The 12,895-nt window shown below is 42.7% G+C and overlaps 1 long non-coding RNA gene across 6 annotated transcripts in view; it reads right to left on the reverse strand.

Annotated features, from left to right (window-relative positions):
- Positions 1 to 12,895, reverse strand: part of LOC118972329 (uncharacterized) — a 42,377-nt gene that overhangs the window by 23,251 nt on the left and 6,231 nt on the right. The gene's annotated exons all lie outside the window — the stretch shown is intronic.

Raw genomic sequence — 12,895 nt, forward strand, 5'->3', positions numbered from 1 at the left:
CCACTTGCTCTGAAGAGCTCTGCAAATCTCTCCTGTATCAGAATAGGTGTTTTTTTCATCGCTTAGCCAATATACAATAGATAAGAATGTGTTCTCAGACTTTCTGACCTTGGCCAATCTGATAGGTGAGAACTTGTCTCTCATTAGAGTTTTCTATTTGCTTTTCTTAAGCCACGAAGGAGGCTGAGTACCCTTTATTTACTTAATATTTTTAGTGTTCAAGACTCATTTGCATTTCTTATTCTGGGAATGTTTCTTTATATCATTTGCCTATTTTCCTATTGGGTTGTTGGCTTATTTCTTACCAATATTTAGGATTTCTTGAACTACAAAAGAAAGGTACCTTTTGTGATATGAATTGCACATATTTCCTGCCTGGAAAGTTGGTCTTTTTAATTTAGTTTGCCCTCTCCATAACCACAGAGAGTCCTTTGCCATTTTTTTTTGTAGCTGAATTTACTTTTGCTTTTATAGCTTCTGAGTTGTATGCTATACTTCAAAAGGCTTTCTCCAACTGAGGTGATTAAAAAATATTTTCTGGCAGGGAGCCAGGATGGCGGCGTGAGTAGAGCAGTGGAAATCTCCTCCCAAAAACACATAGAGCTATGAAAATATAACAAAGAAAAATCTTCCTAAAATAAAGACCACAGGACACAGGACAACATCCAGACCACATCCACACCTGCAAGAACCCAGCACCTTGCGAAGGGGGTAAGATACAAGCCCCGGCCCAGCCAGACCCGAGCGCCCCTCCCCCTGGCTCCCAGCGGGTGGAAAGAAACCGGAGCGGTTTTTTTTTTTTTTTTGGCGAGTGCTTTTTGGAAGCCTTAAAGGGACAGGGACCCCGTTGCTAGGGAGGCAGGGTGGCGGGACCGGTGAGCGGGTGCCTGGGACCGGCACCTGAGGACAAAGAATATCGTGTGTTTTTCCCTACAAGACCGCTGGACGGGTGCCTGAGAACGGCACCTGAGGATGGAGGAAATCGTGCGTTTTTCCCCTTTTTTTTTTCTCTTTTTGGCGAGTACTTTTTGGAAGCCTTAAAGGGACAGGGACCCTGGTGCTAGGGAGGCAGAGCAGCAGGACGGGTGAGCGGGTGCCTGGGACCGGCGCCTAAGGACAAAGAATATCGCGTGTTTTTCCCTGTGGGACTGGTGGGCGGGTGCCTGAGACTGGCACCTGAGGACGGAGGAAATCGTGCATTTTTCCCCTTTTTTTCCCTCTTTTTGGCGAGTGCTTTTTGGAAGCCTTAAAGGGACAGGGACCCCAGTACTAGGGAGGCAGGGCAGCGGGGCTGGTGAGCGGGTGCCTGGGACCGGCGCCTGAGGACAAAGACTATCCCGCGTTTTTCCCTGTGGGACCAGAGGGTGGGTGCCTGAGACCGGTGCCTGAGGACAGAGGAAATCGCGTGTTTTTCCCCTTTTTTTTTTTCTCTTTTTGGCGAGTGCTTTTTGGAAGCATTAAAGGGACAGGGACCCTGGTGCTAGGGAGGCAGAGGAGCAGGATGGGTGAGCAGGTGCCTGGGACCGGCGCCTAAGGACAAAGAATATCGCGTGTTTTTCCCTGTGAGACCGGTGGGCAGGTGCCTGAGACCGGCACCTGAGGACCGAGGAAATTGCACATTTTCCCCCTTTTTTTCCCTCTTTTTGGCGAGTGTTTTTGGAAGCCTTAAAGGGACAGGGACCCCGGTACTAGGGAGGCAGGGCGGCGGGGCTGGTGAGCGGGTGCCTGGGACTGGCGCCTGAGGACAAAGAATATCCCATGTTTTTCCCTGCGGGACCGGAGGGCAAGTGCCTGAGACCGGCGCCTGAGGATGGAGGAAATCGCGCGTTTTTCCCCTTTTTTTTTTCTCTTTTTGGCGAGTGCTTTTTGGAAGCCTTAAAGGGACAGTGACCCTGGTGCTAGGGAGGCAGGGCAGCAGGACGGGTGAGCGGGTGCCTGGGACCAGCGCCTAAGGACAAAGAATATCGTGCGTTTTTCCCTGTGGGACCGGTGGGCGGGTGCCTGAGACCTGCACCTGAGGACCGAGGAAATCGCGCATTTTTCCCCTTTTTTTCCCTCTTTTTGGTGAGTGCTTTTTGGAAGCCTTAAAGGGACAGGGACCCCGGTACTAGGGAGGCAGGGCAGTGGGACTGGTGAGCGGCTGCCTGGGACCGGCGCCTGAGGACAAAGAATATCCCGCTTTTTTCCCTGCGGGACCGGAGGGCGGGTACCTGAGACCGGCGCCTGAGGACGGAGGAAATCGCACGTTTTTCCCCCTTTTTTTTCTTTCTTCTCTTTTTGGTGAGTGCTTTTTGGAAGCCTTAAAGGGACAGGGACCCCATTGCTAGGGAGGCAAGGCAGCGGGACTGGTGAGCGGGTGCCTGGGACCAGCGCCTGAGGACAAAGAATATCCCGCGTTTTTCCCTGCGGGACCAGTGGGCGGGTGCTTTTTGGAAGCCTTGAAGGGACAGGGACCCTGGTGCTAGGGAGGCAGGGCAGCAGGACCAGTGAGCGGGTGCCTGGGACCGGCACCTGAGGAATAAAAAAAAAAATCGCGTGTTTTTTCCTTTTTTTTTTTTTTTTCTGTTCCCTCTCTCATTGCTGCTGTTGTTGTTTTGGTTTGGAAAGTGCTTTTTGGAAGTCTTAAAGGGGCAGGACAGGTCACTTACACCAGAGGCAGGGAAGATGGGGATCTCTGAGCACTCTAACCCCCTGGGCAGCAGGGAGCACAGAGGCCCTTTATGGAGATAAATAGCCTCCAAGCCACTCCCCCTCCAATGGGGCTCCACCATTTTGGAGGAGCAGCCCCAGCCAGGCCACGCCCACAGCAACAGCGGAGATAAACCCCATAGCAACTGGGCAGGAAGCAGAAGCCCTGTCTCCACACAGCTGCACAGCACAAGCCACTAGAGGTCGCTATTCTCCCAGGAGAGGAAGGCCACAAACCAACAAGAAGGGAAGCTCTTCCAGCGGTCACTTGTACCAGCTCTGCAAACTATCTCTATCACCATGAAAAGGCAAAACTACAGGCAGACAAAGATCACAGAGACAACACCTGAGAAGGAGACAGACCTAACCAGTCCTCCTGAAAAAGAATTCAAAATAAAAATCATGAACATGCTGACAGAGATGCAGAGAAAAATGCAAGAGCAATGGGATGAAGTCCGGAGGGAGATCACAGATGTCAGGAAGGAGATCACAGGAGTGAAACAAACCCTGGAAGGATTTATAAGCAGAATGGATAAGATGCAAGAGGCCATTGAAGGAATAGAAACCAGAGAACAGGAATGTATAGAAGCTGACAGAGAGAGAGATAAAAGGATCTCCAGGAATGAAACAACACTAAGAGAAATATGTGACCAATACAAAAGGAAAAACATTCGTATTATAGGGATACCAGAAGAGGAAGAAAGAGGAAAAGGGATAGAAAGTGTCTTTGAAGAAATAATTGCTGAAAACTTCCCCAAACTGGGGGAGGAAATAATCGAACAGACCACGGAAATACACAGAACCCCCAACAGAAAGGATCCAAGGAGGACAACACCAAGACACATAATAATTAAAATGGCAAGGATCAAGGACAAGGAAAGAGTTTTAAAGGCAGCTAGAGAGAAAAAGGTCACCTATAAAGGAAAACCCATCAGGCTAACATCAGACTTCTCAACAGAAACCCTACAGGCCAGAAGAGAACGGCATGATATACTTAATGCAATGAAACAGAAGGGCCTTGAACCAAGGATACTGTATCCAGCACGACTATCATTTAAATATGATGGCGGGATTAAACAATTCCTAGACAAGCAAAAGCTGAGGGAATTTGCTTCCCACAAACCACCTCTACAGGGCATCCTACAGGGACTGCTCTAGATGGGAGCACTCCTAAAAAGAGCACAGAAGAAAACACACAACATATGAAGAATGGAGGAGGAGGAATAAGAAGGGAGACAAGAAAAGAATCTCCAGACAGTGTATATAACAGCTCAATAAGCGAGCTAAGTTAGGCAGTAAGATACTAAAGAGGATAACCTTGAACCTTTGGTAACCATGAATCTAAAGCCCGCAATGGCAATAAGTACATATCTCTCAATAGTCACCCTAAATGTAAATGGACTGAATGCACCAATCAAAAGACACAGAGTAATAGAATGGATAAAAAAGCAAGACCCATCTATATGCTGCTTACAAGAAACTCACCTCAAACCCAAAGACATGCACAGACTAAAAGTTAAGGGATGGAAAAACATATTTCAGGCAAACAACAGTGAGAAGAAAGCAGGGGTTGCAGTACTAATATCAGACAAAATAGACTTCAAAACAAAGAAAGTAACAAGAGATAAAGAAGGATACTACATAATGATAAAGGGCTCAGTCCAACAAGAGGATATAACCATTCTAAATATATATGCACCCAATACAGGAGCACCAGCATATGTGAAGCAAATACTAACAGAACTAAAGAGGGAAATAGACTGCAATGCATTCATTTTAAGAGACTTCAACACACCACTCACCCCAAAGGATAGATCCACCAGGCAGAAAATAAGTAAGGACACACAGGCACTGAACAACACACTAGAACAGATGGACCTAATAGACATCTATAGAACTCTACATCCAAAAGCAACAGGATATACATTCTTCTCAAGTGCACATGGAACATTCTCCAGAATAGACCACATACTAGTTCACAAAAAGAGCCTCAGTAAACTCCAAAATATTGAAATTCTACCAACCAATTTTTCAGACCACAAAGGTATAAAAGTAGAAATAAATTCTACAAAGAAAAAAAAAAGGCTCACAAAGACATGGAGGCTTAACAACATGCTAATAAATAATCAATGGATCAATGAACAAATCAAAATAGAGATCAAGGAATATATAGAAACAAATGACAACAACAACACTAAGCCCCAACTTCTGTGGGACACAGCGAAAGCAGTCTTAAGAGGAAAGTATATAGCGATCCAGGCACACTTGAAGAAGGAAGAACAATCCCAAATGAATAATCTAACATCACAATTATCAAAACTGGAAAAAGAAGAACAAATGTGGCCTAAAGTCAGCATAAGGAGGGACATAATAAAGATCAGAGAAGAAATAAACAAAATTGAGAAGAATAAAACAATAGCAAAAATCAACGAAACCAAGAGCTGGTTCTTTGAGAAAATAAACAAAACAGATAAGCCTCTAGCCAAACTTATTAAGAGAAAAAGAGAATCAACACAAATCAACATAATCAGAAATGACAATGGAAAAATCAAGACAGACTCCACAGAAATACAAAGAATTATTAAAGACTACTATGAAAACCTATATGCCAACAAGCTGGAAAACCTAGAAGAAATGGACAACTTCCTAGAAAAATACCACCTCCCAACACAAAAGTTAAACAAACCAATTACGAGCAAAGAAATTGAAACGGTAATAAAAAAACTACCCAAGAACAAAACCCCAGGGCCAAACGGATTTACCTCGGAATTTTATCAGACACACAGAGAAGACATAATACCCATTCTCCTTAAAGTGTTCCACAAAATAGAAGAAGAGGGAATATTCCCAAACTCATTCTATGAAGCCAACATAACCCTAATACCAAAACCAGGAAAAGACCCCACCAAAAAAGAAAATTACAGACCAATATCCCTGATGAATGTAGATGCAAAAATACTCAATAAAATATTAATTCAACAGTATATCAAAAGGATCATACACCATGACCAAGTGGGATTCATCCCAGGGATGCAAGGATGGTACAACATTCGAAAATCCATCAACATCATCTACCACATCAACAAAAAGAAAGACAAAAACCACATGATCATCTCCATAGATGCTGAAAAAGCATTTGACAAAATTCAACATCCATTCATGATAAAAACTCTCAGCAAAATGGGAATAGAGGGCACATACCTCAACATAATAAAAGCCATATATGATAAACCCACAGCCAGCATTATACTGAACAGCGAGAAGCTGAAAGCTTTTCCTCTGAGATCGGGAACCAGACAGGGATGCCCACTTTCCCCACTGTTATTTAACATAGTACTGGAGGTCCTAGCCATGGCAATCAGACAAAACAAAGAAATACAAGGAATCCAGATTGGTAAAGAAGAAGTTAAACTGTCACTATTTGCAGATGATATGATACTGTACATAAAAAACCCTAAAGACTCCACTCTAAAACTACTAGAACTGATATCGGAATACAGCAAAGTTGCAGGATACAAAATTAACACACAGAAATCTGTAGCTTTCCTATACACTAACAATGAATCAATAGAAAGAGAAATCAGGGAAACAATTCCATTCCCCATTGCATCAAAAAGAATAAAATACCTAGGAATAAACCTAACCAAATAAGTGAAAGACTTATACTCTGAAAACTACAAGTCACTCTTAAGAGAAATTAAAGGGGACACTAATAAATGGAAACTCATCCCATGCTCATGGCTAGGAAGAATTAATATCGTCAAAATGGCCATCCTGCCCAAAGCAATATACAGATTTGATGCAATCCCTCTCAAATTACCAGCAACATTCTTCAATGAATTGGAACAAATAATTCAAAAATTCATATGGAAACACCAAAGACCCTGAATAGCCAAAGCAATCCTGAAAAAGAAGAATAAAGTAGGGGGTATCTCACTCCCCAACTTCAAGCTCTACTACAAAGCCATAGTAATCAAGACAATTAGGTACTGGCACAAGAACAGAGCCACAGACCAGTGGAACAGATTAGAGACTCCAGAAATTAACCCAAACATATATGGTCAATTAATATTTGATAAAGGAGCCATGGACATACAATGGGGAAATGACAGTCTCTTCAACAGATGGTGCTGACAAAACTGGACAGCTACATGTAGGAGAATGAAACTGGACCATTGTCTAACCCCATATACAAAGATAAACTCAAAATGGATCAAAGACCTGAATGTAAGTCATGAAACCATTAAAGTCTTGGAAAAAAACATAGGCAAAAACCTCTTAGACATAAACATGAGTGACCTCTTCTTGAACATATCTCCCCGGGCAAGGAAAACAACAGCAAAAATGAGCAAGTGGGACTACATTAAGCTGAAAAGCTTCTGTACAGTGAAAGACACCATCAATAGAACAAAAAGGAACCCTACAGTATGGGAGAATATATTTGAAAATGACAGATCCAATAAAGGCTTGACATCCAGAATATATAAACAGCTCACACGCCTCAACAAACAAAAAACAAATAACCCAATTAAAAAATGGGCAGAGGAACTGAACAGACAGTTCTCTAAAAAAGAAATACAGATGGCCAACAGACACATGAAAAGATGCTCCACATCACTAATTATCAGAGAAATGCAAATTAAAACTACAATGAGGTATCACCTCACACCAGTAAGGATAGCTGCCATCCAAAAGACAAACAACAACAGATGTCGGCGAGGCTGTGGAGAAAGGGGAACCCTCCTACACTGCTGGTGGGAATGTAAATTAGTTCAACCATTGTGGAAAGCAGTATGGAGGTTCATCAAAATGCTCAAAACAGACCTACCATTTGACCCAGGAATTCCACTCCTAGGAATTTACCCTAAGAACGCAGCAATCAAGTTTGAGAAAGACAGATGCACCCCTATGTTTATTGCAGCACTATTTACAATAGCCAAGAATTGGAAGTAACCTTAATGTCCATCGGTAGATGAATGGATAAAGAAGATGTGGTACATATACACAATGGAATACTACTCAGCCATAAGAAGTGGAAAAATCCAACCATTTGCAGCAACATGGATGGAGCTGGAGAGTATTATGCTCAGTGAAATAAGCCAAGCGGAGAAAGAGAAATACCAAATGATGTCACTCATCTGAGGAGTATAAGAACAAAGGAAAAACTGAAGGAACAAAACAGCAGTGGAAATACAGAACCCAAAAATGGACTAACAGGTACCAAAGGGAAAGGAACTGGGGAGGATGGGTGGGCAGGGAGGGATAAGGGGGGGAACAAGAAGGGGGGTATTAAGATTAGCATGCATGGGGGGGAGGGAGAAAGGGGAGGGTGGGCTGCACAACACAGAGAGGACAAGTAGTGACTCTACAACATTTTGCTAAGCTGATGGACAGTAACCGTAATGTGGTTGTTAGGGGGGACCTGATATAGGGGAGAGCATAGTAAACATAGTATTCTTCATGTAAGTGTAGATTAAAAATTAAAAAAATAAAAAAAAAGAAAGAAAGAAAAGGGGGAGTACTCCTTGATAGGATAAAACTATTGGTAAATCAAAGATCAACGCATGCTTTAAATATCCTTAATGTTGATCACTTAAAGGGTGTCAGATGATCAGGTATGGAGGTACTCTTTTCTGATAATATTCCTTTCTCTTAATAAAAAAAAAAAAAAAGCAGTTACTGTGTGCTGACCTCCAATGAGTTCTGCACAGTGGTATAGACGGCATGTCAAAGTGTGGGCAAAGGGTCTTTTTGTTTCTATGCAGAATATCAAGGCCTAGCTCGGATACCCAGAAAATGAATTAAGATACGATATGAGGAGGAGCTTCCGGCATCAGCACTCTCTGGAGGACTTGTGCTGGGGGATGATCATCAAAAAGCCTCCACAGGGATCCGGACGATGCTGCGGTTGTGGCTGCATCCAGCCCACCGTCTCCTGGACTTGCCATAGGAATGAGGAGGGAGATGTCTAGGCTGGCATGTGCATACAGTGAGACAACAAATTTGACCGGATCTGTACTGTTGGAACTCAACCAGGAGTTGGGAGGGGTGCAAGTTGTAGCACTCCAAAATCTTATGACTATAGACTATCTACGGTTAAAAGAACATATGGGATGTGAACAGATCCCAGAAATGGGCTGCTTTAATTTGTCTGATTTCTCTCAGACTGTTCAAGCACAGCTGGACAATATCCATCATATCATAGACAAATTTTCACAAATGCCTAGGGTGCCTAAATGGTTTTCTTGGCTTCACTGGAGATGGCTGGTAATTATAGATTTGCTTTGTTTATGTCACCGTATTCCTATTATGTTAATATGTGTGTGCAAATTAGTTAGTAGTTTAAAACCTATACATACTTAAGATACTCTACAAGAAGATATGTCAAAGAAATAATCAATCTTCCCATGTTTTCTTCCATATTCTACATCTATAGCTTTTCATCTTCCTTCCTAATTACAACCCTTAAATAGAATTCATGCCTCATATCGAATTTACCGAGCATCATAATTCCTCCAGGTGGTAAAGATACCTCGAGACAAGTGCTGGGCATAGAAGCCACAGGGCATAAATCTGCAAAGAAGTAAAAAGCTAACGTTTTCAAACAATATGGCTTCTCTCTCACTTACTAACTTTACATCTCCCTGTATGGCCCCGGAAGATGACTGGTTAGCCAGAGACGGGTAAGATTCCTCAAGGGAGGAACAACCTAAGACAGGCACAGTCGCAGGGGGGCCATCAGGTGAGAATTTGGGGATCAACAGAGGTGAGGCTCAGAACCTCACCCCCCCTGCTTTGAAAGAAATCTTCTGCACCCGTGGATGTTTTGCGGCCCTTGTCTAGCCTGGATTAATACTTAGTCCATAGGCACACACCTGATCATCTGATCAACTACATTTGCCCTCTTACAGCACTAAACTATATTTTCTACCTTTATCTTGCATCTACCTACCACTTCAGCATTTTATTAAAAATAAAAATAATAATAATAATAGAGGGAGAAATGTGGGATCAACATATAAATCAAGTACAAAAATCAAACGAATATTCATATTTGACCTGATTGTTTATGTCATAATGCGTGATCAAAACCGAAAGTTTCTATGATGAATGCCCTTGTACTGTTCACCATGTAAGAATTTATTCACTATGTAAGAATTCGTTCACCATGTAAGAACTTGTTTGTTATGCTTCAGAAGATTGGAGACTGACGAGAATTAGGCTTGAGATGGATTAATGATTGTACAGTGAGCATTGACCCCCCTATACTGAATTTTATTGTTGTTAACAACCATTTGATCAATAAATATGAGAGATGCCCTCTCAAAAAAAAAATATTTTCTCATTAATCCTGTCCACCAACAGTTTACTGAGCTCTGACTCTGTGCTAAGCAGGGCTTCGGCGCTGGGGTTGCCGTGCTGAACTAAAACCATGAGCGCGTGTTCTGAGGGAGTCCTTTTGCTATAGTCTTGTGCATGTTTCCTGAGTACTTCCATAATTTCACTTTTTGCATTTAAATCTTTTTTCCACTAGGAATTTAATTTGGTATAAACTGGAAGGGATCTGCTTTTAATTTTTTTCAAACTGGGGATCCAGTTGTCCCAACATCATTGATTAAATAATTTCTTTTCTCTACTGGTTTGAGATGTCAGTTTTATCATATACAAATTTCCACAGTTAATTTTTAGCTTTTTAAGCAAAAAAGAAGACCTCAAAGAAATGTCCTGTTCAAGCTTCAGCAGCTGACCCAGCAGGCTGTTGTATAATCTCTTCTGTTTTGGGGACATTTGGTGGAAAGTCTTGACGTCTTGACAATAATAACCTCCAGGGTGGATAGTGCATTTCCATTTCCCAAGCAAGGAAATAAAACCTGGAGAAGTTAAGAAAGGGCCCTGATAGGCTAGACTCCTATTATTTTATCTGCTCAGCACTTTCCTTCTGGGAATTGTCCACCCTGTACACCCCATCCATCTGCTCCGGGGAATGAATGACTGTTAGCCAAGCTGACTGGTACAGGGCCTGCATACAAGCTTGGCTAATCAGTCTTTCCTTGTAAATTTGAAGTTTTAAGCTAGAAGGACCAGGCTCTGTAAGTTATAAAAGTGGGAATCTGTTAGGGGCCCCATTTCCTGTCCCATGGACTAGAGAAGTAGAGGAACCTAATCCGCAGAGGGAGATGATGGGGCCTGAATCAGGCGCTGAGGAAGGATAGGGGGCCAGTCCTCAAGGGTTCAAGTTCACAGTTCTCTGTGTGCCCGGGTTTCAGCTGTATTCCTGTTTCTGTGTTCCTTGAGACCTTCCTATATCTTTAGAATAAATTCTCTTAAGCTCCTTTGACTTGGGTTTCTGTCACCTCCAATCAAAGGGACCCTAGAAAATGGCTGAAATAGGCCTAATCCTGGAATGGTTTGTTTCCAAAGCCTTTTCTAGGGTATATCCCAAAAGGGGACCAGAATTCTGTCTCAAAGGGCACAACAGAGTGTGTGATTATGGCTCTAGAGGCCAGAGTCCTCAGCCATCCACTGTGGGAACCCACCTGTAACTAAATTGGGGATTGTGCCACTATAGCTGCAAAGCCTGAAAAGGATGAATCAAAGTGTGATTTAGAAAAGTAAGATCTTAGCCTTTCCATTGGGCCCCTGCGTGAAGGTGAGAACAGGAGCTCTTGCTGACATTTAGCCAGCATTTCACCCCTCATCTGTTCCCCACCCCCTAGGGTACTTTCAAGTTTCAGGAACTGCAGCTGGAAATCTGGAAGCTGACTTCTCAGTGTCTCTCACACTTGACCCTTTTCCATTCTCGTTGCCAATTCCAAGTTTTACTGCCTTGGGCTTGAATTGTTGTAATAGAGTCCTAAGGTTATTGCCCTTGGGCCTCTGCAGGGCCTGAAATGCCCTCTCACAAGTACACTAGAGTCCAAGTTCAAGTGTCACCTCCTCTGTGAGGCCTCTCTGACCCCTAGGATTTGGCTGTCCGCTGCTGACACAGACCTCCACCCTAAGATATTACGGGAGGCAGGATCCAGGGAGCAGCTGTGTGGCCAGAGGCACGTCAACAAGCTTAACTTTTTTAAGCCTCTGTCTCTTTATCTGTCAAATAGGATAAATAGCAGGGCTGTGGTGAGAATTCAAGCTAGTTCTAGAAATGGCCATTTCAGGGCTTGCATGTAAAAGGGAACACACCCCATTCCCTCAGCTCTCTTGCCCCAATTTTCTGAGCAGGCTGTTAACTCTTTGAAGCCTGGGACTTTGCCTTACTCTGAGTGCCTAGCAGAGAGCATGGCATACAGCAAAGCTCAGTGTATGCTGGATGAATAAATGCATAAACAGAAAAATGAATAAAAACCTCTCTCTGCTCCTTTAGCCTCTGTTACACCCCGTATGCACATTTGCCAAATTAGGGCTCCCTTCGTTGGCTTTCTACACACCTTGTTTCTTGATTAAAAAAACATCCGAGGTTCTGTAATACCTACAGGTTCACATTCCTTACTTCAGATTCAGGGGGTCTCAAGATCTGACCCTATACACTGTTTTGCAGCTTTATCTCCCATGATTCGGTACAAACGCTTCTGAGGTAGCTATTCTGTTAGGTCTGTTCATTGCCAGCCACTTCCCAAAAGTATTCCCTTTCTTATCCCTGACTGCGCCTTGATTCATCCTTGCTGGTTCACCCCCACCAAAAGGCATTTCCTCTTCCTCTCTGCCTAACCATGTCCTTCCCATCTGTGGCAGAGAAAGCTATCAGTCTCCTAATATCCCTAAAGGAACTGAAAAAAGTCCCCGATAATTTCACCATTTACATGTTTGGGCTTATTTTCTTTCAAGACTTATTTCCACATATTTAAAAAATATTTTTAAAATTGCTCATCAGAAGGCAGTTTTAAAAGGAGCACGTGGTTATTTCTACTTAGATAAGCAAAAAGAAGCAAATAAAAATCACTGTTACCATAGAAGCCTGTGATTTAACCTTCTGGTCACATGTATAGCCTTTAGACATATTAGTATTTAAAACAATTCCATCCATTGTTTACCAAGTTGACATATTGTGACCTATCAAGTTTCTATTCTGTTTTATTTGGTAAGCATTGTTTCAAAAAACATTTTTCATGTCATGAAGAAGGTTGGTAAAGATAGGTTGTTTTTATTTTAAATAGAAGAACAATATTCCATTGTTTGAGTGAACCATAATTTAGTTTTCCATTGTTCT

Source organism: Manis javanica, chromosome 9, assembly GCF_040802235.1.
Source record: "Manis javanica isolate MJ-LG chromosome 9, MJ_LKY, whole genome shotgun sequence".
Lineage (NCBI taxonomy): Eukaryota > Metazoa > Chordata > Mammalia > Pholidota > Manidae > Manis > Manis javanica.